The sequence below is a fragment of the Antechinus flavipes genome, chromosome 2 (genome assembly GCF_016432865.1).
Source record: "Antechinus flavipes isolate AdamAnt ecotype Samford, QLD, Australia chromosome 2, AdamAnt_v2, whole genome shotgun sequence".
NCBI classification, from domain to species: domain Eukaryota; kingdom Metazoa; phylum Chordata; class Mammalia; order Dasyuromorphia; family Dasyuridae; genus Antechinus; species Antechinus flavipes.
The window spans coordinates 229,986,053-229,992,378 of NC_067399.1; positions in this window are offsets into that span (position 1 = coordinate 229,986,053).

Genomic DNA, 6,326 nt, shown 5'->3' on the forward strand with positions numbered 1-6,326 from the left:
GCTTTTGCTTTTCAGTAGCCTCTTAAACTTCCTATCTCTAGAGGTGGGGCTTATCATGCAAACGCTAAGGCTTATTTCCACTAATAAGTAAAACCTTATTTAATACACATGTTCCCATAAAAACAAAAACAAAATAAAACTTTGTGATACTGAGAATTATCCTTGCTTTCCAGATGAGAAAGCTGAGGGTGAAAAAAGTTAAAGTCCTTATTACAAGAACCTAGGACTTGAACCCAGTTTGCTAGACTCCCAGCTTTTCTTGCTAATATAGCTAAAGATGCCATCTTCTAGAAGAAAGTTTTATTAGTATCTTGTTTTTGCTTCATAATCATTTCTGAATGTACAATTCCCCATCTCTCATTCACAAGATAAAATTTCCCATGTAATAATTAAATTTTAACACAAAACCACCAACAGTGACCTTATATAACAGTATTTATATAACATTCCACACCCATAGTTCCACACTTCTCCAAATAAAGAAGGAAGGTTAAATTCCTCTACTTTAAAGGGGGGATGGGGCAAGATTGGTCATTACAATTACTGAACTTTTGGGTTTGTTTATATGAGGATATACTCATTTGGATTTGTGTAAAGCAGAAAGTTGGGAGGAATAAAAGACTGAAATATCTAAATATAAAAGGAAAGCCCTTCAGAGCAGGGAAGAAAGCACTCCAAACCTAATAAAGGATCTGGCAGTATTAGCTCAATTGCATGTACAAAGGCCAGCAAAGACAATGATTTTGTTTGCTGGGCTGAGATAGCCTCAATTCCTTTGCGTATTCCTTTCCCACCCCCACACTCATCATCAGCTTAAGACCTCAACAGGAATCTGGAAAGTGCATATAAGTGGGTGATCACCTTAAGGATGGGATCTCCCACTAGAGAAGGATACTCTGGGCTACCCAGAAAAATTATGGTCCTGCAGGGGCTGGAAGTCTTCCACTTCCTGCCTAGAGAGGACAGACCTTAGAGCTGATTCTGAGGGAGTCAGAGATAAGTCTTTTTTAACACTATTAAACTAAGTGTCATTGCCATTAATGAAAAAAACTGAGCCAGAGACTGGATGTGGTGAAGGCTGGCGATGCTCATAGAAGTGAGCTTGAGGAATCTAATAGACTTACCAGTGCCAAAGATGAGCCCTATGCAAAAGTCAGTAGCTGAGCTTTCTCTGAGCTGAAACTTTTCAAAAACACTTCTGAAGAAGTCAAATCTACATTTAATAAAAGACACGTGGCATGCCCATGATGTAGCTGTAGAAATCTGATCATGAATGTTCTCAAACTTCCCAGGACCCACTTTTAAATTTTAGCCATAAGTCAAGTTCCCCCCGCTGGAAAATGCATTCATTTTTTAATATGGGGTAAATAAGAAATAAAATCAGTCTTAGGGAGAGAACAGTACTCCTAGAGACCAAAGTAGATTCTCTTAGTCAGAGGCTTATGTGTGGGTCAAGGAACTACCATACTGATGGTTCCAGGACACAACAGCCTGGGAAATGTTAAAAGTTCCTTTTAGTATGAATGGGTTTGAGAATGTGGGATTAAATTCCCTAGTGTAAAGGTCTACTCTTAATATCAGGCTTCAGCCTGATCTATTCCTGCAATAGCCCATTGGTGCAAACTAGCTCGGCAGCCAGATTGACTCACCCATCATTGATACCTTGTGCCACATTTTACTTCTTATGGACTCCCTAGAGAAAGAAAAGATAACTGAGTCTGTTAAGTGGTTGGGAAAGGGATATAGTCAGATGTGACTGAGAAATAAAAACAAAAAGACAACTGGCTCCACAGTAGATTGCCTCATCCATCACTAAAAGAAGGAAATCAGTGTTTATTAAGTGCCTACTGTGTGCCAGGCAGTATCCTAAGCTCTTTACAAGTATTATCTGATTTGCTCCTCATAACTTTGTAAGGGAGGTGCTATTATTATCCTCATTTCACAGTTCAGGAAACTGAGGGAAGTAGATTAAATTACTTTTTCAAGGTAGTAAGTATTGAAGGTAGATTTGAACCAGGGTCTGTCTCCTTGATTTCATAACCAGTACCCTGTCCACTGTGCCACTTTGCTGTATCATCACCAAACCCTTTCCCCATGTAGAGCTTCACCGCATTCTTCAGCAGAAGACAGGGCCTTGAACATTGTTTCAGAATTGTGTTTTGCCTTGGTCATGTTTGTCCCCACACGTATATCTCCCTACCATTATACTTTAAATTCATGCTCATGTTCCTGGATTCTATATGATTTTGTGAGATACTGCCCTGGTTTTGTGGGGGAAATGCTTTTTAATTCTATTTTTCATGCCATTTCAGTAAATGTGTTTTCTAAAAAAACTAATGAAGTCCATTGGACGATTGTTAAGAGGAAGAACACTAGTGATAGCTTATAAACTACAGTGTTTGAAAAATAGTCACCCACAAAGTTAGCACTAAGCAGCTTGAGGCAGCAACCACTCAAAGGGGTGGAACCTAACTTGCCAGGGCAAGTTGGATGACAGAGTCCAGAGGGAGTGCTACATTTAATTATTCTTTGTTTTCCTTATTGTCATTGCATATATAGTTCTACTAGTTGTGCTTACTTCACTGTGTATTCTTACAAGTCTTCCCATGTTTTTCTAAATTGCTAGTATTTGTCATTTCTAACAATGCAGTAATATTCCATTCCATTCACACATCAGAGTTGTCATTCCTTAATATACACAATGGTACCTCTTCAAGGAATCGTGTATTTTGAGGACCCACACTCTAGCATTGTGCCTGGCATCCTGTAAGGATTTAATAAATGCTTGTTGATGAGTGTCAGAGATAAAGGAGGTAAGAAATGGAATCAGAATAGCTGAAGAGACAGGAGACGCAGACTATGGGATCTTCTCTCTTCGCTGCGGCTGCAAGCTTTATAAGTTTCCCCAGTGAGGAAACTTGAGGGTCTTCAAATTGTTTTTGTTCATATCACATTAATTTTTACTGTGAAGAAATGGCACAACAAGGGAAAATCTGGAGATTTTCATGTGTGTGATTGCAAATATAAGTTCAGTTAAGAAGACTTTAAGTGTAAGTTCCATGCAATTCCCAACAGAGTGCTTTGCTGCAGCACACCCTTTCGGTACCACTGGTTCTTGGAAAAAGAACACCAAAGCAAAAAGAGCTCATAGAATGTATTGCAGTGTGCCACAAAGGCTTAGTGAATGGAAATCTCAAAGCAGGAAGAAGTGACTGGGTCCAGAATGGTCAGAGAAAATTCTCAGAGCTTTGCAATGGGGTTTTAAGTGTGTAGAAAGAGGGAGTGTCTTGTTGCTGCCTCAAACTCAATTTGAACAAAATTCAGTTTATCTTCCCTCAATCCTAATGAAGTAAATTACTCATCCTGGCATTCAGTGAAGAGAATCCACAGTGATAAGGGGGGAACTAGAGATCAGCAATGGAAAGAAGTTAAGGCAGAAAGTTGTTAGGGAAGTCCATTAGTCAGAAAGCTGCTCAGGCTTACCTCCTGGAAATGAGCATGTGGCCGAAGTTGCGGTAGTAAGCAAAGCCTCAGGGAAATATTACAATTACAATCTTTGGAATGAAGTTTAAGACTAGGATTCCAGGCTCTGAGCAAGGTCAGAGGCAAGGTACAAGAAGGAGAGATGTTAGGAATAATCATAATAGCAGCATTATTTATCTAGTGTCTCCTATGCCAGGCACTTTACAAATATTATCTCAGCTGATCCTCACAACCACCACGAGAGGCTATTATTACCTCCATCAGTTCCATCAGTGAGGGAACTGAAAGAAATAGGTTAAATGACTTTTCCAGGTCACATAGCTAGTCAGCATTTCAGGCTAAATTTGAATTGGAATCTTTCTGACTCTAGGCCTAGAGCTCTATCTAGTATAAAATGATTCAAATCTATGAGTCTTTTACCAGTTGATAGTCAAAGGATATGGTTAGACAGTTTTCAAGGGAAGAACTCCAAGTAATCAATAGTTCTATGATAGGAGGCTCCAAATGACTTTTCCTATTTATCCTATCTATAGTTTGTTTTCTAAATATTTGCTTCTATGTCCTCTCCTCCAGTAGAAGGTAAATTCCTTGAAGGCAGGGACTATCTTTTAGCTCTTTAGAATCCTCAACATTGAGCCAGTGTCCGCACATACCAATCACTTACTAGTAATAAATAGTGATTGGTGAATTGTAGAGAAATGCAAATTCAAGCTACTCTGAAATCTGATCTGAGATTGGCAAAGTTGACAAAAAGGAAAACGAGCAATATTGGAAGGGTTGCTGGAAACATTAATATACTAGTAGTGGAGCTGTGAATTGATCTGGCCATAGGGAGAGCTACTGAAGGAATTCTGAGCCCTGAAGGCCATGCCAGAGGAAAATTAGTTGAAGGAACAGGGAATGTTAAGGTTTGGAAACTTGGGGTGTTGGGGTGTAATCTTTACAGCTACATTCCACAACAAGGAGAAATGGGTGGCAGTTACAGAAAGATTCGATTTAATTTCTAAAAACTTCCAATTAAAGCCAAGGACATTGAAAATCATTCTTGGAAGTAATGGGACTTTCTTGTTCAATCCTCTCATTTTATAGAGGAAATGAACTAGCAAGATTAAAGGACTTGCCAAAGCTCACTTGGGCATTAAGCAGAGGCAGAATTCACACTAGGGTCCTCAGACTTGAGATTCACTGCTCTGCCTACAACACACTGTCACTCCCAGGTGTTACACAAGATGCTTTAGATATTGCCAGTAGAGAGAATGCAGGGGCTGAAGTCGGGGCAATATGGATTCAAATCCAGTGGAAGTCTATTAGCTGTGTCAACAGTGCCAAGTCACTTAACCTGTCTGCCTTGTTTCTTCAACTGCACCTGCCTCCAAGGGTTGTGAGGATTAAGTATTTGTAAAGCACATAGTCTGGCCCAGAATAGGAATTATATACTCCCTTAGTTTTCCCATCCCCAACCTTGCCAAGTAATGGTCAGACACCATAATGCTTAGACTGTCCACCTGGCATCTAACATGAACTGTCATTCAACACTCTGTAAGCATGCCATCTCCCGGATCCCTGTCCCCCAAGGACTTTTTTGCTGAGACAATTGGGGTTAAGTGACTTGCCCAGGGTCACACAATCAGGAATTGTTAATTGAGGTCAAATTTTGAACTTGGCTCTTCCTGACTTCAGAGCTGGTGCTCTATCCACTGCACCACCTAGCTGCCCCTAAGACCAATTTTTTTTTTTTAATGTTAATGGCCTATAAACTTATCAGCTGACAAGAAAAGGCTTCTGATTTTATGCAATGAATTTCAAGGTTTTTGCTTCTCATTTCTCTTAAATAAGAGCTAAGATCCTGACCTGAGAGGTGAGAATGGTGGGAAGGAAATAGCTATTTTCAGATGCCATGCAGCTACAATAGAAGTGACTCATGACTTATGTGGGGGTGAGGAATAAATATTACTGTATTCATGAAGATGAAAATGAGGGAATAGCAGGTAAGTCTCAGCAAGATATTGTTTTCCCGACATTTTCCTTGTCATTACATTCCCTTAGGATCTACCCACCCACATAGGTAGGAAGGGTAATAAGACAAGACTAGAATGATTCAGAAAGGGTGGGAAGAAAATCCGCTGGTACTGGGAATTCTGGACTAAAACTGTCCAAGTAGGTGTGTATGCTTGTGGCCTGCTTTAGACATTTATGTAGCCAGTAGATATTTCAGAAGCCCAGTGACAAGTTTATAATGTAGACATTATAGATCAGAAATAAACCCACACCCCTGACCACCGAGACTATTAAGATTCTGAGCTTTGATCAGAAACAGAATGCTTTTATCTTGGTATTTCTATGTGCTTGGCACATATCTGCCACACAAACTCAAAGATACTGAGCTAAGGCCCTACGTGCTGATTATCAGAAGCTGAAATTTGAGATCTAGAAAAGCTATTAACAATTAAGATCTGTGGATTCAATTTTGTTTTACTACCTATATGGAAATGCTCTTGATCAAGTTCAGAATTTTTAAATGGAGAAAAACATATTTGGATTTGCCTGCTTGAATAATCTGAACCGTTGATTTCATAAAGTCCTCTCCTAACAAAGGTACCCAAGTTTGGCCAATAGATTTTAACCATCGATACCAAGAGCCTGGTTCAGAGAAATCAGAGTTTTCCAGTAGGAAAAACGTGCAAATCACTTGGTCCCTTCAAGTCATCACAAGTTCTTTGAAAAAACATTTGCCATAACCATGCCCCAGTATGCATAACACACCCTGTCACACCTCTTCCCATCCCGTGGTGGTGCCTTTTTCTCCCCCCATTGCTCCATGACATAGCTTCCTAGCACACCCA